This window comes from Brachyhypopomus gauderio, chromosome 1 (genome assembly GCF_052324685.1).
Source record: "Brachyhypopomus gauderio isolate BG-103 chromosome 1, BGAUD_0.2, whole genome shotgun sequence".
NCBI lineage: Eukaryota > Metazoa > Chordata > Actinopteri > Gymnotiformes > Hypopomidae > Brachyhypopomus > Brachyhypopomus gauderio.
Genome location: NC_135211.1, coordinates 3432868 through 3459767, shown reverse-complemented (window position 1 = coordinate 3459767; position 26900 = coordinate 3432868). Strand labels below are relative to the sequence as shown.

General features: G+C 44.3%; 1 protein-coding gene across 1 annotated transcript in view; it reads left to right on the top strand.

Annotated features, from left to right (window-relative positions):
• The first annotated feature begins 20004 nt into the window (after positions 1-20004).
• Positions 20005-26900, top strand: part of elfn2a (extracellular leucine-rich repeat and fibronectin type III domain containing 2a) — a 93950-nt gene continuing 87054 nt past the window's right edge. Inside the window, exon 1 of the mRNA XM_077020844.1 lies at positions 20005-20155. The gene's annotated coding sequence lies outside the window, so the exon portion shown is untranslated. The remainder of the gene's footprint in view (positions 20156-26900) is intronic.

Below are 26900 nucleotides of genomic sequence, written 5' to 3'. Positions count from 1 at the left end.
TGCAGTCCTCAGAGTGCAGTAATGACAGCAATTTCGATTACAATTTCACTCAGTGCCGGTGTAAGACCGCCAACGAATAAGGTTGAACATAAGCGTTAGAGACAGGCTGATGGTACACATCTCACAGAACGAAACAGTTTATTTCAAACTGGTGAAAGAGACAGCAGGACAACACCAAAATTGAATTACTGAAGGATTTCCTATAAGCAGATGGCGAAGAGACGAATGAGATTACTTCATTAAAATAGAGCGTAATTCATTTTACTTCATTAAAAAAAATAAAACTCGCCTCAGGAATGAGAACTGCGCTACCACCGACCACCACCAGAGAGCAACATTTCATCAGATCCACCACCCACCAACCTTCCTTACTCATTAGTGGAGAAGCGGCCATATTTAGGTTCGACGTCACTGATAAATCCTCGTGCATGTACCAAAACAGGACGCATTGTTTCGCTTATTATATTAGGACATTACTTATTGTATTAGGAAGACTTTATATTAAAAAAAACAAAATGAGCTCTCTAAACGTAATTTCATGCTTTTTTTTGGAAAAAATGACATTCTTATTAAAATAAGCACTTTTAAAAGCACCTGGAATATGTTGTATTGTCTCTGGCAGTATGTTTGTTGTTGGAATTTGTTGTATTATCTGTCAGTATTTAAGTTTTTTCTTTTTCTGTTCTTCATTGTACTGTTCGTGTACCTGTGCTGTTTGGCAGTGTTACTGGTTCATGTCGATACGATGAGCTGTGATATCAGATTAGAACTCTTATCTGTTACCCAGCGTATCAGATTAAACAGATGACAGCCTACGATTTGTACAGAGCCAAAGTGTCGGTTTGGTTTTAGATATGGTTTTTAGACAGGGGCAGTGTCTAAAACTTTAGAGCAGACACTCAGTGGCAGTTCTGGGGGGGGGGGGTCAGCGCCCCTGTCACAACATCCTAAGGCCCCTAAAAGAGGTGTGGTGTGAGACACACCATTTTTGTGAATGTTGATAAAGCAGCACAAGTATTTCCAAGGTAGCGATATATTAGCAAGTATTCAGACCTTTCTAGCTAGGCACCCCCCCCCCCCCACCAGTCCATTCAGTTCACATGAGTGAGAAGGGGGAGTGGTGAATTAGGCTAAAATATTCGCCCCAGTCTGGCCCCCCCAGTTCAGATGGTTTGAGGGTTAGACTATTCCTTCACATTAACTAACTGATCCGGTTAGTTTAACTGTGATATATACAGTTGTGATCAAATTTATTCAACCCCCAATGCTGCGAAGGGTTTTATGGAATTCAGTGCACATTTGTAATTGTGTTCATAATGAAATCTTACAAGGACTTGTTAAAGAACTAAATGCAACTAAGATAGCATCAATTTTTTTTGTCATAAAGTATTAAATGGCCTTTTTGTGATTTCTTCATTGACACAATTATTCAACCCCTTTACGACTACCACTCCTAAGAACAGAGGTTCATTCCAGTGTTTTCCATCAGGTATTGAAAACATCTGTGGATGTCAACGAGCAGCAATCAAGCATGATAAGCACCAATTAGGCAGATTTAAAAGGACTGTGATACTCAGCTCCTTCTAGACATCTACTGGTGTGTTTCCAAGCATGGTGAAGGCAAGAGAATGGTCCCAGAAGACAAGAGAAGAGGTTATTGCTCTTCACAAGAATGGCAATGGATATAAAAAGATTGCGAAGTTGTTAAATATTCCAAGAGACACTATCGGAAGTATCATTCGCAAGTTCAAGTTAAAGGGCACAGTGGAAACGTTACCTGGTCGTGGCAGAAAGAAGATCCTGACCGCGACTGCTGTGCGCTACCTGAAGCGTAATGTGGAGAAAAATCCCCGCGTGACTGCTAAGGAACTGAAAAAAGACCTGTCAGATGTGGGCACTGAAGTTTCAGCTCAGACAATAAGGCGCGCACTGCATAACGAAGACCTCCATGCCAGAACGCCCAGACGCACCCCCTTGCTGACTCCAAAGAACAAGAAAAGTCGACTGCAGTATGCCAAAAGTCATGTGGACAAGCCACAAAGGTTTTGGGACAGTGTACTGTGGTCAGATGAAACTAAATTAGAACTGTTTGGGACAATGGACCAGCGCTATGTTTGGAGAAGGAAGAACCAGGCTTATGAACAAAAGAACACCTTGCCTACTGTGAAGCATGGCGGGGGGTCAATTATGCTTTGGGGCTGTTTTGCTTCTAATGGTACAGGAAAGCTTCAACGTGTGCAGGGTACCATGAATTCCCTTCAATACCAGGAGATCTTGGAGGAAAATGTGATGGAGTCAGTCACAAACCTGCGGCTTGGGAGACGTTGGACCTTCCAACAGGACAATGATCCGAAGCACACATCCAAGTTCACTAGAGCATGGTTGAACATGAAAGGCTGGAACATTCTAGAGTGGCCATCGCAATCACCAGACTTAAATCCAATTGAGAACCTCTGGTGGGACCTAAAGAAAGCAGTTGCAGTGCGCAAGCCTAAGAATGTGACTGAACTGGAGGCTTTTGCCCATGAAGAATGGGCTAAGATACCCATAGGTCGCTGCAAGACACTTGTGTCAAGCTATGCTTCACGCTTGAAAGCTGTCATAACTGGAAAAGGATGTTGTACTAAGTACTAAAAAATAATGTCACTAGGGGGTTGAATAAAACTGATAATGATGTCAGCACAGTAAAGACATTTGTGGTTATTCCATCATAAATATTATGTTATGTTTGTCTAATTTATAAGTGCCTCTTTGATATAATTGTAAATAAGATGACTGAAATGATCAAAATCAATGTCAAACTGGCCAAAACACTTTATTTCAGTGGGGGTTGAATAAATTTGATCACAACTGTATGCCTAAAGACATAAAGAATAAATACCTAAGGACAGCCCTGTCTAAGGACAGCCCTGCCTAAGGACAGCCCTAAGGACAGCCCTTTCTTTATTCTTTATTAAACGGGTCCCCATTAGCTTCTGCCTCAGCAGAAGCTACTCTTCCTGAGGCCCACAAAACATATTAAACAACACAATCAACAAAAAATAAAAATAAATAAAAATAAAATAAAAATAAAATAGCCAGCGCTAACCTACATAACAAAGAGGCCAACACCCAGTAATCTAAACAAGACCAACTGGCTGAAAACACCTTCTAGTTATAAACAAAACAAAACAAGAAAATTCACAGTTAAATCAAGGTCACTGAATTAAGAAAACAAGAAATTTTTACCCAAGTAATATTTGATTGTAAATGATAGATTTCCTAAGAATAACTTTGAATCTATTGTACATTTCCAAATCTGTTAATCCTGATGGCAACATATTCCAACAAGAAGCAGCTCTATATAAAACAGTATTTTTTAATGCATTTGTTCGTGGCAGAGGTAATATGAAAGAAACAACAGAAGCTCGTCTTGTATTAAAAGTATGTCTGTTTGAAGTTGGTAGCAGCTGTGAATAAATGTAAAAAGGTTTTTGTATCGTTTTAATTTTATGTAAAAAAAGCAATAGACAGTATGCAGCCCTATCTCTAACCTTCATCCAACACAGTTCCTGATGCATCTGATCAACATTGGTCCTGAAATCACAGCCCAATGCTAATCTTGCAGCTTTATTTTGAACTATCTGAAGTTTGACCAAATCCTTTTTTGAGGCACCGGACCAAACAACTGAACAGTAATCCAGATGACATAAAACTATAGATTGTAGTACCATTTTCCTAATTTTTGAGGACATAAAATGAGCATTATATCTGACAATAGCAGTATTTCTGCTCATTTTGTTTACCACCTTCTGAATATGTGCAGACCAAGATAATGTGTGATCTATTGTAACACCAAGCAATTTGATTTCTGTAATTTGTTCAATTTGATTATTATTTAAAAAAATATTTAATTTTGGAGTCTGTCTCATTAAATATTTAGAACCTAATACCATACATTTAGTCTTTACCACATTTAGTTTCAACCTATTATCTGATACCCACTCATAAACATACATCAATTCTTTTTGCAATACATCATTTACCTGATTCAAACAATCAGAAGAAACATACAATGTCATATCATCCGCATACACCATCGAAGAAGCATTACACAACATGTACGGCAAATCATTAACATAAATACTATACAAAAGAGGACCCAAACAACTCCCCTGCGGCACACCACACGGAAATGTCAAAACTTCAGAACAAAAGCTATTAAACATTACACATTGTTTTCTATTACTTAGATACCTACTCATCAGAGTAACAGCTCGTTTATCAAAACCATATGCAGATAACTTCATTAGCAACAGTTCATGATCAACAATATCAAAAGCAGCACTGAAATCAAGAAACACAGCTCCAACCAATCGTTTCCTGTCAATTTCTTTTAACCAATCATCAGTCATAGCTGTTAATGCCGTACATGTTGAATAACCCTCCTTATATGCATGTTGAAAATCAGCAAAAATACCATTTCTAATAAAGTAAGACTGAATCTGTTTAAACACAACTCCTTCCAGTAATTTACTGAGTACAGGTAATATACTGATTGGCCTACTATTTAGTCCAGTGAGAGGTACTTTTGAGTTTTTAATCAATGGAACAACTTTAGAAGTTTTCCAGAGCTCTGGATACACACATTCAGTAAGACACAAGTTAAAAATATGACATATTGGCTTTACTATTAAATTCGCTGAGATCTTAAGCAGCCCTGCGTAAGGACAGCCCTGTCTAAGGACAGCCCTCCAGGTTGAGGTCGATCCATCATTATTCTCTTACCTGGAAGTCAGGTGTAGTGATAACCAGGCCACTCATTTACCTTAAGAACCAAAGCCAAGAATAGTGTTGCTACGATCAGGATCGTTGCAACAAATTCTGGGCCCTGTACACTCTCAATGTCAGTGGGCCCCTATAAATGCCAGTAAACGAGGCACATGAGCAAAATGGGTCCCCCTCTCTACTCGGGCCCTGGGTAGTCAGGTCCACTTTTCCCCCCACTACCACGCCCATGGCTACGATAGACATTGGGTGAAACCTTTGTGTTCTGTAATTATCTAAAAATCAAAATTCACTATAATAGTGCACTACTTTAAACATAGCCAGGGGACTAAAATAATCCCACAATGCAATACAATAAACAGTGTTCAGAGTATGTACCCTAGTCATTCATTCTCAATACAATACAATATACAGGCTTTGTATGAAATGCTACACTTCCCTCCTATATAGTATGCCAAAGCAGTATGCGGTAAAGGATAGTAGCTATGTCCAAACACATAGTATGCATTAAACAGTAAGCGAAAAATACCCGGATGGCTTACTGAATCCGGAGCCATTTTGAAGTATGCGATTGCAGCTGTTCTATCCCATTATTCAACTGGAGCATTTAACTATGATCATGTGACTTGGTATGACAGAGGTTGTATGACATATTGCCCAGTCACCTACTGAAAGAACACACTGCTTTAACAGTTGAGCAGAATGTACTGCATTGAAATCTAGAGCCTACTGCTTAGGTATCGGATTGAGCCACAGTATACAGTCTATGACCCTAGTGGGCAAGGAATACCCATAATGCATCCTGAGGTTTTGTTTGAAAATGATCATGCAGCATCTCTGGGGAGGACAGAGGGTTGACGATGACATCTGAGACCTCAAAGGCTTCTTATTAACTAGCAGTTTAACTGAAGAAACACTTTCGGTTTCTCAAAATGGTTTCTCAAAATTATGCATGTTGAGTTTAGCTAAACTAGAAAGTAGAAACTAGATTTGATACCTTTTATGTCTAAAATGAGCCAGTGAGCTAACTGATTGTTCTCATTTCTTCAGCTATTGACAATGTTTTGAGGTTTCCTCCAGCTAGGCAATGTTTAATCGCTGTTGTACAGCAACAAGCCACCACGTATAACGCAGCGTCCAAAATCGCTCACCGACCCAGCAAATTCTGCTCCCCATAATCCCTAACCCTAACCCCATAGTAGTGTGGCGATCCACATTTTGCCATGTAGAGGAAGTGAATGGCACGCATTTTGGGACACAGCTGTAGCTGCCATTTTAACTTAAGAATCTGGACACAAGAAATGGTATCTGCTGAAAACATACACTGTGTGCTGTGTTTCCCACACACTAATGTGGGTCAAGAGAAGTACAGTTGATTAAACCACTTCATTCCGAATGCCATGCAAAGTCATTATGCAGTTCTACATAATTTGATAGTTAGACAGTTTGAGAATCAGACAGTTAAATAATTCCTTAGTTTGCTAATGTGCCAAGCAATGTGCTAATGTAACCCACTATAACCCTATATTCCTATAGCACTATAACCCCTTAACATTGTAACCTTATATTACTACATATTACTATAACTCTATAAGACTGTAACACCTTAACCCTATAACACTAATCCTCCACCCACCCACAGCCCCCCAGAGAATAGCGTGGAGAGCCATCTTTACCAGCATAATTGAACCTTGGCCAGCAGGGTGAGGGTGGTGCTGGTTCTCCTGGTGGAGCTGGCTTCTCTGGCCACGCTGGCAACCTCTCTGGCTTGCAGCACCAGAATCTTCTCCTTCAAGGTCCTCAGAGGAACCGAGTGAAAATGAGGAGGTGTGAGGACCAAGAGGAGTCACCCATCCGGACCTTTGTCCCCAGAGGGGGGGTTCTCACCAGGAGCGGGCCTGTCTCGAAACAGGGAGACTGGCCAGTTGGCAATGTCCCCAACCCTTGGGGTCCATGCTCAAGATCAAGACAATGGTGTTTGTGGGGGAGGGGGGGGGCTTATACCATTTGGCAGGCTGATTTATTGAACTGTGACTCTAATATGACATGTTTACACTGTTTAATGTAGGTCAGCACAGTAAATACATGGGAAAAATACATGAAATACATAAATTATAAAATAGCTGTTGTCAGCATGTAAGAAAACGTATCTTATGCTGACGGTATGTAAACAATCATGGTGGAAGTGCTTTAAGTTGAGGCTGTCTGTGCTGGTATCTGCACTGTCTGTACAGAGCAGACTTGCTTATGTGACACTGATGATATCCAAAGAGACTGACAGCCAATCAGAAAGCTCCCCCAGGAAGACCGAGAACACAGGTTGGAATAAGAAAGGCACTTATAAGCCAATTTCCTGGTTAAAATGTCATTATTTTGCCTACGAATCAACAGAATCAGAATTGCAACTTTGTGATGGACGTAATGTGGATGTGTGAACATAATGTGTGTGATAATATGTAATATATGCCACTCATAAGTGACATATACGTGCTTTATCAGTGCTCTGAAAGTGAAAATATACAGATGAGTTGAATTCAGTGTTATATGCAGTTTAATTTGGCATAAACAAATCAGAACCATGAATAAATTACTATTAAATTAGTTTACTAATAAATTAAATTAAAATAATAAATTATTTTAAATTCAAGGAATGTCATTCAGTGGGTCTACGAGGAACTGACCCTAGGTCAGTATTCTGAGAGTGGTTCTGTTGGGGCAGACGCAATTGTCTTTGAGTGTTGCTTGACTTCAGGAGATGGACCGACAGGCTATTGGTTCCTCTCGCTTGGGTTTGGCACGAGATCACAGGTTTCTACTAACAGAAAAGAATAGTGTTGAAATAAACCTGCACCTCATTGGTCCACACTGTCCTGCCTTGCCCCACATGTGCCTAAGATGCTCCAATCCACCCCATATTGCCCCCAGCTGCCCCAGGCTGCTGCAAGCCACCCCACCATGTCGCCTTCTACCCCACGCTGCCTGAGAGCACAACGTGTCCACTTCTCCTTTACTGGAGAGACAGCATGGAGCAAACTGATCCCTGGTTAGCAGCGGGGTGCGGATTAGCCTGCAGGATTACACACACACACACACACACACACACACACACACACACACACACACACACACACACACACACACACACACACACACACACACACACACCACACCTCACACCCACACAAACATATGCAAGATGCACTCAAACATGGCGATGTTGATGTGCACCCAGGGAGGCATGACCACACTATTATGACGCAAGGAGAAATACCTGGTGGGCTAGCATGTGAATCATGGCACACACACACACACACACACACACACACACACACACACACACACACACACACACACACACACACACACACACGAGTATACAGTGGCTTTGGGGACCATTTGTACTCAACCAGTGCTGTTTAATTTGCAAGTCCTGCTTCACCATTAAGGCCTATAGCACTCCAATCACTCCAATGTGTTCACTGTGTAACCTGTGTTAACTGTGTTCACTGTGTAACCTGTGTTAACTGTGTTCACTGTGTAACCTGTGTTAACTGTGTTCACTGTGTAACCTGTGTTAACTGTGTTCACTGTGCAACCTGTGTTAACTGTGTTCACTGTGTAACCTGTGTTAACTGTGTAACCTGTGTTAACTGTGTTAACTGTGTTCACTGTGTAACCTGTGTTAACTGTGTAACCTGTGTTAACTGTGTTAACTGTGTTCACTGTGTAACCTGTGTTAACTGTGTAACCTGTGTTAATTGTGTTAACTGTGTTCACTGTGTAACCTGTGTTAACTGTTGCCCATTCACTGATTTCTTCAGGTGTTATCTCTCTTCTGTGGTTACTGCTGCTGGATAGTATTGAGTCATCTTTTTATACAATATTTACTACCAAGCAACATGTGACACTGTTGTCACTGTTATGTATATGTGTAATTCCAATAAACCTAAAGTGAACTGAGTTGTACCATCAGGATCTATGCTGGTGTTCTGCGGTGTAATTATGTGAGGCAGGCTTGAGGTCATTTAGCATTACACACATGATGAGTGTACCATCCTAAATTAAACTCACAGAGATTCATTGTTGAGAATTAGGATTAATTTTCATCTTCCTGCTGGTTTGCACTCTGGGGCTGAATCACGCTTCTCGTGTTTACTGGGTGAATCATCGCTTGGTCCCATTTGCCATCTGCACATTCCTGTCCGCCTGTCTGCATGCAGCTCTCCAGCTTCTGAGGGATTCCTCGTTGTGTGGTTCTATGGGGTTCCAATGGGTTCTGATGGGTTCTGTAAGGTTCTGATAGGTTCAGTGAGTTTCTGATGGGTTCTGTAGGGTTCTGATAGGTTCAGTGAGGTTCTGTAGTGTTCTGATAGGTTTGATGAGGTTCTGATGGGTTCTATAGGGTTCTGATAGGTTCGATGAGTTTCTGGTGGGTTCTGTAGGGTTCTGATAGGTTCAGTGAGTTTCTGATGGGTTCTGTAGGGTTCTGATAGGTTTGATGAGGTTCTGATGGGTTCTATAGGGTTCTGATAAGTTTGATGAGGTTCTGATGGGTTCTGTAGGGTTCTGATAGGTTCAATGAGGTTCTGTGGGGTTCTCAGGTCCTTGATTATGGAGGCTGAGCGGTCTAATAATGCCTTCTGAGAGGTTCTGGTTTGGTTCTGGAGTTTGGAAGAGCTTAACTGACTCACATTTACCTATTAAACCAACACTCTTTCAGTAGGTGATATTGCAGCATATACTTTTATATCATATTTGCAAATTTGTTCTGGAAGGGTTTTTTGTACATGTATTTGTTCTCATTGTTCTTCATGTTGCATGAGATCTCACAAAAACATATGGATGAGGAAAAAAGCCAGAGAGAGAGAGAGAGAGAGAGAGAGAGAGAGAGAGAGAGAGAGAGATAATGAGTGGATGAAATGGTGAGGATGAGAGGATGAGAGGATGAGTGGATGAGTGGATGAATGGATGAGTGGATGAGAGGATGAGTGGATGAATGGATGAGTGGATGAGTGGATGAATGGATGAGTGGATGAATGGATGAGTGGATGCGTGGATGAGAGGATGAGTGGATGAAAGGATGAGAGGATGAGTGGATGAGTGGATGAGAAGATGAGTGGATGAGTGGATGAGAGTGTGACAGGATGAGTGGATGTGTGGATGAGAGGATGAGTGGATGAGAGGATGAGTGGATGAGTGGATGTCAGTTCTGCTGTCTCTTCCAGTGTTTCTTCATCTGTGTGCACTTGAGCTTGACGTGCGGCTTGCCTTGCTGCTGGGCTCTGTTACCATGGAAACTTAGCTGGAGTGCCATAGCCAGTGACGAGGGAGCCAAAGTGTGTGTGTGTGTGTGTGTGTGTGTGTGTGTGTGTGTGTGTGTGTGTGTGTGTGTGTGTGTGTGTGATGTGTGTGTGTGTGTGTGTGTGTGCGTGCGTGCGTGCGTGCGTGCGTGCGTGCGTGTGTGTGATGTGTGTGTGTGTGTGTGTGTGTGTGTGTGTGTGTGTGTGTGTGGTGTGTGTGTGTGTGTGTGTGTAGTGTGTGTGTAGTGTGTGTGTGTGTGTGTGTGTGTGTGTGTGTGTGTGTGTGTGTGGTGGGGGTTGAGTTATCACCTACCCCTCTAGCAGTGCACAAATTAAAACATATTTCATCTGCTGAAAAATCTACCAAGAGTGTAAGACTCCTCTCTTTTCTCCTCCTCTCCTCTCCTCTCTCCTCTTTTCTCCTCTTCTTTCTTGCTTTCTACTTAGCCCCTGCTCCCCTCCCCTCTCCTCTCCTCTCCTTTTTACAGCGTTCCCCTTCTCAATCCTTCCTCCTTCGATGGCTGCTTCATCTCCTCCATGTGCATGACTCTGTCACTCCTGGGTGCAGCTTCTTATGGGGCGGTGTCATGGCCCAGTTAATAGAATCCACCCTGGTCAGGTCTGCCCCCCCCTCCAGTGACCTGTAGTGGTAAGCCCCCACCCACCCACCGTTTTAGTATGGACCTGTCCAAGAGAAGAAGGAAATGCCACACTATTCATCATATTTTTTTCAAAAATGGACAACCAGGGTAACTTGGCCTTGAGGTCTTCTTCAGCCAAGAGAGTGATAAAAGGAAAGAAGGAGATGGAGAACAAGAGAGAGTGATTGAGTGTAAAGGACGTAAGAGATGAGAGGCCTTGAGACGAGATGGAGACAAAATGTGGCTGAGGTGCCTCAAGTGTCGAGTGTGAGGCCCTTCATATTAAAGCTGATATGTGCAAATATATAACGTCAACCTGTTACATTGATATTAAAGCTGATATGTGCAGATATACTGTATAAGACCTGTTACATTTACGTAAAACCACACATTTGTGACATCACTGTTCAATTCTGTAATTGAGTCCTTAAAGATCTCAGGTCACTCATACAAATTCTCACTGCACTGCATGCATTCATTTTTGTACATGTACATAAGTGTCTCCAGAAAGGGACTGCGCAGACAATGAGAACTGTTTGCTTCTGGGTGTGCCAGCGGTGCCATAAATCTGCCAGAGAAACATCCCAATAAAGTGACTGTGTACCTCTGATTGGCCAAAGGCATACGAACCCTGACCATCATGCTGACATGAGCTTGTTGGACATCACAGTCAAAAGCCACAGGTATTAACGTGGAGTTACCATTCAGTCAAATGTGCCCGTTCAGTCAAAGACTATTGGTGAACTCAAGCACTGAGCTATTGATGTCCCAGTAAGGAATCCAACAGGGTTGAGGTCAAGGCATTTTGGAGGTCATTGTTCCTGCACATCGAGCTCGTTGAATCATGTCTTAACGGGCACATGGTTTCTATACAGCGACACAGTCATGCTGGAGCAGGGAAGGACCTTCCTCAAACACAGACTTGGAAACACAACTGTCTAAAATATTGTTCTATGCTGTAATGTTTTCCTAAGAGGCCCATCCCAGTCCCTGAAACACAGCCCATTATCCATCTTCCATCAAACTGTATTGTTAGCACCGTACCTTTGGGTTTGACGCACTGGCGTCTCCCAGCATCAGCCGAACCCAAACACATCCGTCAAACTGTCAGAGAGCGAAGTGTTATCCATCACTCTGGAGAACACGCTTCCTCCGGCCCGGAGTCCAGCGCGTTTCACGCCACTCCGGCTGATTCCCAACGCTCGCGCAAAGCGATCTTGCGCTTTCGTGCAGCTGCTCGGCCACGGAGGCCCGTTTCCCGAGGCTCCCGAGGCGCGGTTCTGGAGGAGAAGGGTTGGAGCCGCGCGGTGTGGGAAAGAGGAGCAGTGATTTTACTGCACCGTGCGCTTCAGCGTCGACGCCTCCGAGTTCGCATGATCGACCGCTTCGAGCTTCAGCGGCTGATGCTCCCAAACCTTCCCATTGACACAGTAATTGCCCTCACACCCAGCTCGGGGCAGATCTGACAGGGCATATATTTCAAGAACAGATGCACGGCAAAGGTGGCGTTCCTTTGACAGTATCACATTCAGAGACGCCGAATGATTTAAACCGCCACCAGGACTGCACGGTTATGTGCTTAGTTATACTGATCTGTTAGCAGTGGGTGTGGTGGAAACACCTGAATTCAATAATTATGAGGGGTGTCCAAATACTTTTGACTCTAGGTTTGCATATTTTCTGGTTTCAATGCAAATGATGTGAGATTTCTGTTATTAGATTTCGCCGTAATTTTGTCATGAGCAGATTAATACTATGGAATTTTAGAGGTTTACAAGTTAGAAGATTGGCAAATGTTCAGATCTTCACTTGTGCAGGCAACAGATTAGTAATAGAAAAATAAAACTGATGTAAAAAGTTGGCAATAAAAAAGAAACTGTTGTGGACTTTGCTTGGAGTCAGATCCAGACATTTGAAATAGATTCTCCCCAGCAAATCTCTTGGACATCTCGTGTGTACTACGTCAGCAGACATCTGCCCTGATCCGAGATGATACACTCACTGTGGCGCTCATGCGCTCAAGACTGTGGAAGAATGGTGCAGTGTCGTCTCTCACTGGGCAAGTGACCTTTAGCTACTGCAGGTCTCTGAGGAATCGTTCACTGAGTGATTTATTTCTCGTGCTGTATGTGTGTGTGTGTGTGTGTGTGTGTGTGTGTGTGTGTGTGTGTGTGTGTGTGTGTGTGTGTGTGTGTGTGTGTGTGTGTGTAATGCTGGAAGGACCCAGAGGCTTTAATGGGTGATTTACTACTTTACTGTTAGTCACTGTTATCACTTAACACATGAATGTCTGGACTCAGGGAAGATTCAGAATGCTGGGAGGTTCATTGTAGAGAGCATTGAGCCTGTGTATACACAGTGTGTGTGTGTGTGTGTGTGTGTGTGTGTGTGTGTGTGTGTGTGTGTGTGTGTGTGTGTGTGTGTGTGTGTGTGTGTGTGTGTGTGCGTGTGTGTATTTGTGTGTTTGTGTGTGTGTGTGTATGTGTGTGTGCATTTGTGTGTTTGTGTGTGTGTGTGTGTGTGTGTGTGTGTGTGTGTATGTATTTGTGTGTTTGTGTGTGTGTGTGTGTGTGTGTGTGTGTGTGTTTGAGGGGGGGAAGGGGGGTGCAGGGAATCTGGGATGGGCTGAACCAGAGGAACCATGGAGGAACCATGACCTGATGAAAACAGCATGGCTCTAATGATGATTGACACGATGGGGCGGGGCAACTGGAGGAAGGATCCAATCGGACACAGCAGTGGTGGTAAGCTGTAATTAGATTTCCACTCACCAGACACTTTATTAGTAATCCCTCACAGGTGTGTGATTAGTATATATATGTATGTATGTGTTTATGCATGTGCGATTAGACGGCCCTGCTGCCAGGTGTAATTTTTGTTAGGGTCCATCCAAGCCCTCGTCATTGGTCAGTGACTAACAGCAGGACTGCGTTTGATTGGATGTGAGGTGATGGGACAGATCTCAGCCCATCAGAGACTCTGACATGTGTAGCATCTCCAGCTTGCTCCAGTCCAAAACCCTCGTCCATTCCACGACCGTGCGAGTGCCTGGTGAATTATGCATGCCAACAGATGGGATACAGTCTGTCTTTCTACACCTATAAAACGTGTCCCTTCCTGCATAAAACCCAGGCAGTCTCACCATGTGGCTATGGGGAGGTTGCATGTTTTGCATGTTTTGCAGTTTTGCGACGGCCGCTCTTCAGCAGGAGAGAGCCTGGGTGTCTCCTGAAACTGGTCTCAGTTCAGTGGGTCCCCAGCGTGTTGGGTCCTTGTGTTTTACCTCAGCTGCTATGAAGGCCGTGGTGGGTGTGTCTGTATAGTGCAGGGTGCTTTGCAGGGGATCAATTAGACACATCGTTAAACGGAAAGGGAGGGGTTTGTGAAGGAAAGGGTGGGGGCTACTGAGAGAAGTGGGCGGGATTTCTTCACCTTAAACCTTAGACTGATGTAGATCAGCCTTGTTGTATCTGTTGTATTTAGGTGTTGTGTGATGCTGCTTTGAGAAGAAGCCCGTGAGGATTCGTCTGTGATGCTGCTGCTGTGTGCAGTTCTCAGTTCTCCCAAAGGGGGGCGCTCTTGCACTTCCTCGGGCTGCCCTGTTGCATTAAAACCCAGCTCTGACCACGCTGCCAAACACAAACCAATCTAAACAAAGAATGGCTTTTATAGGTGTGTGTGTGTATGTGTGTGTGTGTGTGTGTGTGTGTGTGTGTGTGTGTGTGTGTGTGTGTGTGTGTGTGTGTGTGTGTGTGTGTGTGTGTGTGTGTGTGTGTGTGTGCGCAAATCAGAGGTGGGGACTCGAGTCACATGACTTGGACTCGAGTCAGACTCGAGTCATTAATATTAAGACTTTTGACTTGACTTGAAAAAATATTTAGAGACTTAGACTTGACTTGGACTTTTACACCAATAACTTGGGACTTGAATTGGACTTGAACCTGTTTACTTGCAAAGACTTGATTTTTTTTTTACCCCAAATCTAAATTTTTAAACGCATATTAATATTTATAAAGTGCGCCCCATTTCATTTCCGTCCTTCTGACGCAGACCGGCGTTACACCAGATTCTGTGAGCGTCGAGTTTTGTGACCACAGGGGGCGCTATTTCACAGTTTCTGTTCAGAGGCACAAACGCTTTACGAATACTACGTAAACTACGCTGATGCACTTTCTTTACTCGTTTTGTTGGTATCCACGAGCCAAAATATGACAGATGTTTATATTTACATTTATCGTCTCTTAATTACATAAATGTACTTAAACAAGATTTACCATCCCCTCACCATTGCAGCCAACAAAGAAATCATGAATGGGATGTACAGGTGAGCCTTTTTAACTGGGATCACCAATTCTGACGGCAGCCATCAGAATATGTGACCCCACTGAATCTCCAGGTAACAATAGTAGCCTACACCGTGACCCCACAATAACAGAAAACAATGAAAAAATAACCCTAACCTTTTATTAGTCTATATTTAAACATTTTATCCAAATGTTTAGAATAACCATTCATAATGACAGCATCTTGCTTACGATGAAGCTTGCTATTTTCGTGTAAAATGATGTAGCGAAACATTCTTGTTTAAGTACATTTATGTAATTAAGAGAAGATAAAATGTAAATGATCTGTCATCTTTTGGCTGGCGGACACCAACAAAACAAGTAAAGAAACGCAACAGCGTAGCATTCGTAAAGCGTTGGTGCCTGTAAAAAAAAAAGACTCGAAAGGACTTGAAATTCCAAGTTTGAGACTTGGGACTTGACTTGACGGTTGCCTGTCTTGACTCGAGACTTGACTTGAGTTGACTGTCTTTGCTTGAGACTTGACTCGGGACTTGAGGATAAAGACTTGGACTTACTTGAGACTTGCAAAACACTGACTTGGTCCCACCTCTGGCGCAAATATAAACAATGTTTTTGTAGGTGCAAGCAAATATAAACAAAGGATGTTGGTGTGTGTGTGTGTGTGTGTGTGTGTGTGTGTGTGTGTGTGTGTGTGAGTGTGTGTGTGTGTGTATGTGTGTGTGTGTGTGTGTGTGTGTGTGTGTGTGTGTGTGTGTGTGTGTGTGTGTGTGTGTGTGTGTGTGTGTGTGTGTGTGTGTGAGCAGCAGCCGTAACGAGGCCGCTCTTTCCTGCTGCTCTCGGTCCACGTGGAGGTTCACCAACACTCTGTAGAGGCTGTGTGTGTGTGTGTGTGTGTGTGTGTGTGTGTGTGTGTGTGTGTGTGTGTGTGTGTGTGTGTGTGTGTGTGTGTGTGTGTGTGTGTGTGTGTATGTGTGTGTGTGTTCGTAAGCTGAGTGAGTGCTGCATGTTGATGTGGCTGTTCCTGTCTGCTCCCTTGTCTGACTGCAGCCCACACACACACACACACACACACACACACACACACACACACACTAATCAGTTTGGACCCTATACTTAATGCGGTTTCCTACCCTCCATAGCGACCCTGTTTGAACCCTGACCCCATCAAGTTCAGCAGCATGTCACAAAAGGGACGTCAGTAGACACATGACCTTTGATCTTCTTAAGTGTGGCATTCGACAGCACGTGCCTTCCAACAGCTATCACCGGCATTCAGCCATCTACAAAACCAGTTCCTGAGATGTTCTCCTTTTGGCAGGCTGCCTGCATAGTTGAAGATCATTAGAAATATCATGGAAAAAACCCCAAAACATTTTCACTGAGGTTTCCTGATCCTTTGTTTCCTACTTCAACACCCACACCTCACAATGATTACCTGAATGTACAGTATTATATTCTGTGGCTCCAGTATGTTTTCATCATGGCCTGTGGGAACAAGATGTCTCATATGACCAATATCCTGCTCACACTTTGCTAAATAATTGTCAGGAGTCTGACTCAGAGATCAGAAGGTTTTGCCTGAGACTGACAGATCTTTTATTTGTTGCAGGAACAATGTCAGTTCCTCTGGGATCTTAAAAAGATGTATCATATACCAGATAAAAAGAGCCCAGTATAATAACTTGGCCATAAAACATTACTCGGCCTGTTACTCAGTTTCGTGTGAAGACTGTATGTTGTTACCTGGTAGTCAATGTGTTGTTAGGACTGTTTCTACAGTAACCTGGTACTCAGTGTACTGTGAGGACAGTTTCTACAGCAACCTGGTACTCAGTGTACTGTGAGGACTGTTTCTACAGTAACCTGAGACTCAGTGTACTGTGAGGACTGTTTCTACAGTAACCTGAGACTCAGTGTACTGTGAGGACTGTTTCTACAGTAACTTTGTTACTCAGTGTACTGTGAGGACTGTTTCTACAGTAACCTGAGACTCAGTGTACTGTGAGGGCCAGCAGAAGTCCCTGGAAACGTTGCCCCCTGCAGGCCAAGAGAAAGATTATCCTGCACTCAGGTCTATCAGCGTGTCCGACCGCTCTTAACATGTCTGGCCGCAGTGATGGGGACCAGTCTACCACGGCACAAGCAGGAGACACACGAGCTGCTACATCAGCAGACCATTAATGGCACAGCAATTGAATATCAGAGACCCAAAGCTGTACAGTCACTTTCACAGTCTTATAGGGACACTGTACTCTCCGGTACTATATTTATATTAGCTACAGCGGTCATCAATTCCATCTATAAAGTATAAAACATCAGGTGTTCATGAGGATTACTGCATGTCATTCACTCGATAGTCACACACTTTATAACCGACCTCTCAGATGTCTGTTCTGATGCACCTGGCACCAGTAACCCATTAAATCCAAACCAGATTAACCCTGAATGTGAATGGAAAAAAAAATCTTAATTTGACTAAATTTGGTTTGGCACACAGATTTTGTAAACTAGGGCAATTAGAAGGAGTTGGTAAATGAGTTTTTCCACTGCAGGTGCGGGTGGAGTTGAACCCAGGAGGGGTTTCAGTGGAAAACTGAGTACTTAATCTACCCACGACGATGGCTAGCTCCATGCTTACAGGCACCTCCATAAATGACCACTGACGCTGACTCAAATTTACCTGATCTGGCAACAGTCAATATGGAGGGAGGCTCCTCTCTTCCAGTTACATTTGTCTTGAAGGAGACAGCGTTTGTGGGGATGATATATGCACAAGTGAAGTGGCGTCATAGAATGATGTTAGGGAGATTACAGAGGGCGAGGCAGTGGTCACATGATTATATACTGCAGATAGGACACACAACACATCTCTTGTTTATTAAGGAGTTAATTAAGGAATTCGCTGCTGCATACAACTGCAAATGTGTGTGTGTGTGTGTGTGTGTGTGTGTGTGTGTGTGTGTGTGTGTGTGTGTGTGTGTTTGTGTGTAATTTTTTTTTATTAATTATACATGGTACCTCCGCTGTGACTGAACTCCACTTCCCAGTGGATGGATATTAACTTCACCTTATGTGAACCACAAAACATGAAATATAATGGTCAGGGAACACACAGAGGGACCAAATCTATTTTTAAATAAATCTATTCCCAAGTGAAACACCTTGAACTAATACTGTAATTTAGCAGATTTCTTAATCAGCGAGGGTGTACAGTACAGTGCTGTATTTTCACATTAAGTTGTACAAATAAAGATTTAAGGATGTTAGTCATTAAACTTTATAACTTGACGCACAATCTTCCCTAGCCTAAGACTCCCCTGATTTGAGATGAAGGATCTGTCCATGGTCCTGACTCCATGGTGCTGGCCATAGTTCTGATCTGCCTAATTCCCTGATAGACAAATTTGTTCTAGAATGAGCAGAGAAACCATTAAACTATTAAACCATTAAACTGTTCAGGGTTCAGCGGTTTCTTTGGCAATATACAGTATTTGCAAATATAGGGTCCTGGTTTCATGTTAGCTATTTTATGTTTGTGTGTGACTGTATGTGTTTGCATGTGTGTATATTTGTGTGTGTGTGTGTGTGTGTGTGTGTGTGTGTGTGTGTGTGTGTGTGTGTGTGTGTATGTCAGTATACATATAGGCAGTTGCATGCTTGCTACATTTAAACATGAAGGTCAGTATATCAGGCCATTACTGGGCATTACATCACACCAAACACAGCGATGGGAGATTTAGCTGGATAAACATCACACTTCTGATGTCTCCTACAGTTTGGCCTCCGCGAAAAATGTTCTCTCACAGCGAACACATCCTGTAGGTTCTTCATTAAGGACAGAGTCTCACATTCACCTGCAGCTTCAGCTCTGGTTCAGAGCTCAAGTGGAGACGCCCTCTTGACCGGATACTTCCACATCCCACACTTCAAGCTCCCGCACCATGTGTGTGTGTGTGTGTGTGTGTGTGTGTGTGTGTGTGTGTGTGTGTGTGTGTGTGTGTGTGTGTGTGTGTGTGTGTGTGTGTGAGTTTGAGAAGGGAGAAGGGCCATGGAGGTGAACTGTGTGGTGTAAATTGTGATTTTATACAGAACACACAGACACAGACATGTGCATGCACACACGCACACACAGAATAATAAACAAAAGAAATAACACGTCCCGCCTGTTACTCAGAAGTTGTGACTAGTATGAGAGTATTTATGGCGCTTGATCAACAGGGGAGATTTAGCGTAGGGCTTTAAAAGCTACCTTCCACTGAGCGAAGAATGAATGCGCGTCTCTCCACTGATGTAGGAACCAGAATCGCCCTTCTGCGCGTGATACGGGAGTCCTCTCCCGATTCATTTTCTGTGGTCGTCAGATTGCAGACAGTTTGCAATTTGGCTATGAGATCTAGGCGTTCTCCGCCGGTCCGAAATGGTCGTTAAAAGTGGTTGTAAAAGATACACCAGAAGCCTAAAGTGGTGATTTAAATATACGTAGCAACAGTGGTCCGCGAGCCTCTACCGCTTTGCCAAATGTGACGTAAAAAGCTTTAGCGGGGCTGCCTGCCAGCGAGCGCGCACGAGGAGAGTCTGCTACGTGCCCGGAGTTCGAAGCAGCTGTGCGCGAGGCTCTGGATGTGAAAACGCATGACTTCCTCGAAGAAAGTAACGCGCTAGGGCTTGGACGAAATTAATGGCCCTTACCTACATACATCAGTCAGTTTCACGTGAAACATGATTGTTGATTGGCCATAGCAAAGGTGTATATAACCTAAAGTTTTCCTTCAATATTGTTGCTTTGCATACAGAAGGCACGCGTGCTGGGATCCCGTGACTCTGACACGGGTGCAATAGAGTGAAATCGGTATTCGGGAGTAGCAATTCTTGCTTAAGCAGTAGAGCCTCTCGACCCCCCCCCTCCACCCCCACTTTCTCTCTCTCTCACGCGCGCTCTCTCTGTCTCTCGCGCACACACACACACACACACACACACACACACACACACACACCCTTCTCTCTCATTTCCTTTCCATCGCCTGCTCTCTCGCCCGCGCGTCCCGCTTCTTCGTCGGTCTGCGTCCTCCGCGCTGGTGCCGAAGGACTACAGTGACTTAACCGGACCGGACGGATCATGCGTGGCCGGCCGGCGACACAGGTAACGCTGCATTCTTTTACTAAACGGCTTCCGTCATGGCAAACACCCAGGTGTGAGGGCGTGGACGTGTTCTCCCTTAACGACTCACACCGGCTACTAGACACGATTGACCATTTTGGAGTGGACGGTAAGGTGCGCGGATACGGAGGCGCTGGTCGCCGCGTCCCTTACGCTAAACGGGTTTGTCGGTTCGCGTGTGTTTGAGCATGGCTTGGAGTTTAAACTGCTCCATAGTAAGCTTTTAAAGAACGGGTTGTTGGAGCTTGTGAGGTTTAATAGATTTACGTGTGTTAAAATCACCACAAAACAGGTTTCTTCCTGGCTTGATGTGAAAATACAATCCGGAGTATTACTTGGAAAGTTGTCGACATGCATTAAGGACGCGTGGATAGCGTTTGGTTTGCTTGAATGTTAAAACTGCGATCGCTCTGAACGCAGATGCGTGATGCTTACTGGGCGACTAGAAGGGTCTTGGATCAAAACCTTGCCGAATGAAACCAGGTTCTGTGGCTGCAGATGCTGTTGCTAGTTTCCTCTGAGAGTCACCGGAGGAATTCAGCTGTAATGAATCACGAGTTGAACAGAGTCACTGAGATCAATACGAGCGAGGGAGATTCAGGACGGGGAATCTCCGCTATTGCTGTATGTATAACCCCACAAACGCGCTGCGGCTGGCCGTACCGGGTCTCCGGCTCGACGGGGCAGGGATCAACACGGCTGTACTGCAGAATTCAATCGTGATGGGAATCTGTTGCCACCGACACCATTGCATTAATAGATTTCAGGCGTAACAGGTACCGTTCGTAGCCGAACCTGTATTCTGGTCTAAAACGTCTGACTAAGTGCTCCCAAGTCGATTAAATAGACATCCATTCTGTCCGCTCGGGTTCGGGCTCCGTGTGGCACCATTATCCCGGCCAGGTTGGAGCGCTTTGATGAACCGGAGGCCTTTTTAGACCGATCCACAGGTGCATCCATGACTCATGCGCTCGCGCGGTTGAAGGTGCACCTTGAAAGGGCCGCGCGCTCCAATTAGATCTGAGGCAAAGCCCACGCGCCCGCCGATACGAGCGCATCGCGCTCTTTGGGCTGCGCGTGCCCGTGGGGAGCTCGTGCTTTATTCTGTAATTCTGTACTACACATTGAGCACAACCCAATAATGCCTGTGTGGCTGTAACGACGCGCTTAGTCAATGAGTCCTTCATCTCACAGGACTATCAGATCTAACAGGGAGGCGCGCGATCTCTGTGGATCATCTGGTCAGTTCGGGACCTCGGTGATGAATGAGATCACTTTTTTATTTGCTGCTAGCGCATGTTTTAAATGAATCTCGTTTGTTTGTCTTTTTAAAATAACAAAATATTTGTTTGTTTGTGACGTAGCAAAACCATCCGTTAAAGTGTCGGTATGAAATATTGATCAACCACATACATTTTGAGGCCAGAGAAATTTGCAGCTAAATGCAGCAAATTAATTGATTAATTCAGAAATTAATTGTTTAGGGTCCCAAGGTTCAGTGACCCATGCAAGCTAAATGGTGCTGGGCAGAGGACCCAGTGCACCGCGCATGTGTGTGTGTGTGTGTGTGTGCACGTGCGAGTGTGTGTGTGTGTGTGTCTGTGTGTGTGTGTGTGTGTGTGTGTGTGTGTGTGTGCACGTGCGAGTGTGTGTGTGCGTGTGTGTGTGTGTGTGTGTGTGTGTGTGTGTAGAATGTGAATTTGTTTATGGCCTACTGCACTCTGTGTTCCATGTTACAGAAGGTAGTCAAGCAGGCAAGGGTGCACTGAGCACACACACACACACACACACACACACACACACACACACACACACACACACACACACACACACACACACACACACACACACACACACAGCCTTTCTCTCTGCAGCTGTAGCTGTTCTGAGTCTCTGGCTCTGATTGGTGTTTGGATCTGCCTAACACAGCTTCACATCCCAGTGAAAGATAACAAATGAAAACTATGCCCCATGTGTGTTCGCTGTGCCTCACACCTGCTTGGCCTCAATTCTGCAAAAACACTTCTAAACGCGTTTGTTAAGTCACTTCTGTAGCTCCCACACTGACTTAGGGGCTTTTGCTCTGTTGTTGTTGTTGTTGTTTGTGGGTGGCAGTTTCATGGCAGCCTCTCTGCTGCCAATCAGATTGTTTTTGGCAGTGCTACCACTGGAACAACTTCACCGTGGTCATGGAGTCATGGGTGTAGCATCGTATTCCTGGTTCTCCACATTCTCCAGCCACTTCTTTCTTTCCTTCCTTCCTTCATTCCTTCCTTCCTGTAACAGGCATCGAGAGCTCTATCTCCGCTGCTCACGTGTGTGGTTGTGTTGGGGTCGCCCGTCTTCACCCCCAGGATACGCTCGTGCTTTGTGTCCCTGGGACGTTTACTGGCAGGTAAAGATGAGTCCGGGTTTCAAAGACCTGACTTAGTCCAAAATACCCTGTGGAGACAGGCTCTGTTTAAACAGGATCTTCTCCAGGGAGGAGAGAGAGCGAGGTGGAGTTGAAGGAGTCTGCTTCAGCCCAGCAGTGCCACACAGGTAATGGCATTATTTGTGGGTCCATGCTTGGTACGCAAATGCGTTTGGTGGGCAGTTAAGCAGTTCTGTCGTAAGCATGTCACAACAGGGATTCACGTACAGCAGGCGGGGGTGATCATATTTGATTCTGGAGCAACGGGGTTTTGGTGCCTGTTGATGTTGTTTAGTTTCAAGTGCGTACTCAGGACTGGATAATCCTAGGAATGTCGTTGGGAAATGTTAGGAATTTCCCAACGACGAAGGTGTAACCTTCATCGTTACGTTGATGTTACCATATGGAATGTTCTGGAAGGAGCTGAAGATGGTCCCTCAGAACCTTCCGGAACCAGCAGGGATTCCTCCGATCTTTTAAACATTTTGCCTAGGTGACGAACCTATTTGCATATTCCCAACGGTATGCCGTGGGAAGGCGGTCCTCGGCCACTCAGTCAGAACTGGCCCTACCAGGTTGGTTTGGTGTGCCTCTGCCCTTTGAAGCTTCTGATTGGGTAGCACTCAGCCAATGTATTCCACTTTTTTTCTTCAATTCGTATGAATTATACATTGTTGTTGAACACATCAAGTCTCTTGTCCCACTACTCTGTAGCACACATGTCCTCATTGCTAATCCGACTCTGAATATCTAAGGCGTTTTGCTGTTGGTAAACGGCCCGATTCACAAGCACGGGCCACAGTCGCTTTTGGTGACTGTCGTTCTAGAGATCACAACGATGTCGGCTCCCTGAGTCTGAACGTGTAAACTCTCAAAACGAACTTCATTAAAGCTGCAGTAATTGCTGTTACAGTTCTTGCTAATGTGCGCCAGACGTAGCCACCAAGGCTCCTCCCCCTTTGCCTCCCACACCCTCCTTCCTAAGGAAGGACCGCCTTCATGTAGAGAAAGTTCCTCATTGGCTCTTATAGTCAGACGAGTTGTAGATTACAGGGCTCATGTTGATGTGTCGTAATGTATTACAGGGCTCTTGACTCTTAGAGTGTTAGCTAAAGGATTTTTAACCAGCATCCTTAAAAATGGCTTACGGCAGCTTTAACACCTCAAAAACACAAATCATTTATTACAAACCAATCCATCATTTCTTTTCTTGCACCACAGAAACTTGATAATGGGCTCCAAAATAAAAGGCCACAGATTTTACATCAGAAAAATATTATTTATTATAATAATGTATTATAATATCATTAATAATGCAATATGAGGCAGAATTCCTCTTACATTCTAGCTTGTTTCAATAAAATATATATCCACAGTGGGGCAAGAAATTCAGTCGTTGTGGCTGCCTCAGACTCTGTACAGAAAGAAAGGGTTATGTAGTCTACTCGTGTCAGGACGAGGAGGCATCTCCATCATCCTGTCAGTCGTGTTGAGTGCACAGTTTTGGAGGAAACACCAAGGGTGAGGCTGCATTTGATTGGCTGTTGAGCTTCAGAAGATCTGGTCCCAGCTGACATCTACCAACATCTGTAGCTCTGTAGTCTGTGAGACTCTCGGTTTAATACTGAGAAACTTCTCACTCCTCTTCTACATGTCGGTAGCTAATACACAGATCAGTGTAGTGACTGTTTACGCCTTCAGCAATCTGCTTGTCCTTTTAGGACATGGGAAACTGGGGTGAAAGTCAGGTATGTTTTCACACATTATAATGCTTTTTTCCTTTAAGGATATGTTTGAAATAACAGTAATGTCACATTTGCACAGCATGTTCCGTTTCAGACACTAATTTGGAGAAGAGAATGGATTTGCACAAATGCCAGATGAAGTCAATAAAAACTGAGAGGCTGTGTGTGGTTTATAAAGGCAGAACATCTAAAATCTAAAGACACCAGTCACTTTCCAGTGAGTTTTCCGTTTGCAAAACTTTTCCATGTTTTTGAGATTTATCAGGGCTTGTGCAGGCTTAAGCAGCCCAGCGAGACGGTGTTGAGAAGCAGCAAACTCCTTTGTACCAGAAACGCTGGCGAGGTTATGTTGTGCACGATCACAAATGGGGACTGGCTGTTTTAATAAGGCCCGAGTTGAAAAACAGCAACTTTACACTTAAAAAACACCGGAACCGAAAGAGATTCTGCGCAACTGTGTGCCACAGAAGCGTTTCCAGCAAATCCTCGTGGGCAGCGAAGACTAAAACACACGTGCGAGCGCAAAAACCAAACACGCGCACAATATACGTTTATCTGAACGGCGAACGAGCTTTAGATCTTTACCCAGCAGGTCTGTTTTCTCGAGCGGACTTCTGTTCTTATTTCTCCCGCACCCCATTCCGGTCTGCTTTTGTCATCCTGAAACCTAAAACACGGGGACAAATTAGTCGCGATCAGGAAGGAAGTCTCAAAAGGAAGAGACACGCACACCTCCACGCTGGAGGCCGGGCTGCTCTCGCTCTTATAGGAGGTGCTGCGTAACTCCCTACACACACACACACACACACACACAGAGCTCTGAGTGTCCACGATCACCCAAATATGACTCCCCCCCCCCCCCCCCCCCCAATCTTCCAATTCCTGCCTGTTTCTGATTGGCAGTGGAAGTGTCTGCTCATTAGCTCACGTGTTGAATCAGTGTTATATCAGTAAAGTTAAACAGTGCTGGGTAGTTTTGGACATCGTTTCTCTGCGTTAGTAGGGCTCAATAACGGAACTGACCGATTTCGTTTCCTCTTTCACAGCTTTTTAATGCACTGTGACAACAAATTACCTGCTGAAGAATCAATCAATCAATCAAAATTTATATGGCGCTTTGTACAACAGTTGTTGTCACAAAGCAGCTTTACAAGTGTCAGAGTCCAAGACCCCAGTGAGCAAGCCAAGGGCGACAGTGGCAAGGAAAAACTCCTTTAGGACTGCTTAAGTGTGAGCTTATACCAGTCGAAAGAATGCTTGGGTACGTGTGATATATTTACAACCACGGCTGAAGGTTTTTCCTTTAATGTGTGTAGGTACAGGTCCTTCCTTACTAAGGCTATTCGAGAATCTGTGTGTACGAGGTTGGTATGTTAGTTGTGTATGTGTGCTCACTAATGGAATGACTAATTGAACTGCCTGCTAGTGTGAGTTTGTATGAATGTTTTCTCTGTCTCTCTGTCTCTCTGTCTCTCTCGCTCTCTCTCTCTCTCTCTCTCTCTCTCTCTCTCTCTCTCTTTCTCTCTCATCCTAACAGTACATGCATAAACACCCTATCCTACCTGCTTTCAAAGCCCACAACTGTGTGTCTCCGTTGCTTGATTACCCTTGTGGTGGGAGGAGGCGTTGCTAATTATCCTTGACACACTAATTAACCAACGGGGGGCTGATGACACTCCCATTCTCTCGTTAGACCCATCCCACCTTCATCAAATCTGGACTTAACGAGCCAGGATGTGACCCAGGCATGATTAATCTATATATTTATCCAATTAGCATGTGAATGTGTGTGTGAGATGATGCAGTGATATGGAATGGTTATTAATTAGCTCTACAGGTCAATGACAGGGTAGGAGGAGAGGTGAGTATCTTCGCACTTAATGAATTTGTTGAGTAAGGTGATTAACGTCAGTCAACGCTACAATGTCTCTCTGCGTGTGGCCTTTGACACCAGAGTGCTTGTTGTCAACTTTATCTAAACATGACGGTTTCATTTTTGATTGTGTTTACACGTCCACTTATGGTTCTCAAAAATAAAGAAACTACAGTATATATAAAGAGGGCATGTCCTCACACCTACAGTTTAAAACTGACATTGTGCACGATAATACACAAAGAGACGATGCGCACACACACACACACACACACACACACACACACACACACACACACACACACACACACACACACACACACACACACACACACACACACACACAGATTTTACAGTACTGTATGTGAATTGTCCCCACGCTCTGTTCTGTCTCTGGTGACACTTCTGGACGATTGTGTTCACTTGAGGACAGAAATGTCATGAAGAGTAACTGCCATTGCTATGGCAACGGTTTGCGATGCTGGTCAACCCTTGCGTGTGCTGAAGCGTCTCCAGGCAGCGTGTCATCAGATTGTGTAATATATGTAGATGGACGCCATTTTGACAGGTCGGTCCTCCCCCTCTAACCACCGACGTGTGCCAGCCTTGTGGAGGGGAACCTTATTCACGGTGGAGACTGTGTGTGGTGCATCTCCAGTGGTGCAGCAGGTTCTTGCGTTCTGCTCAGGTCTGTCC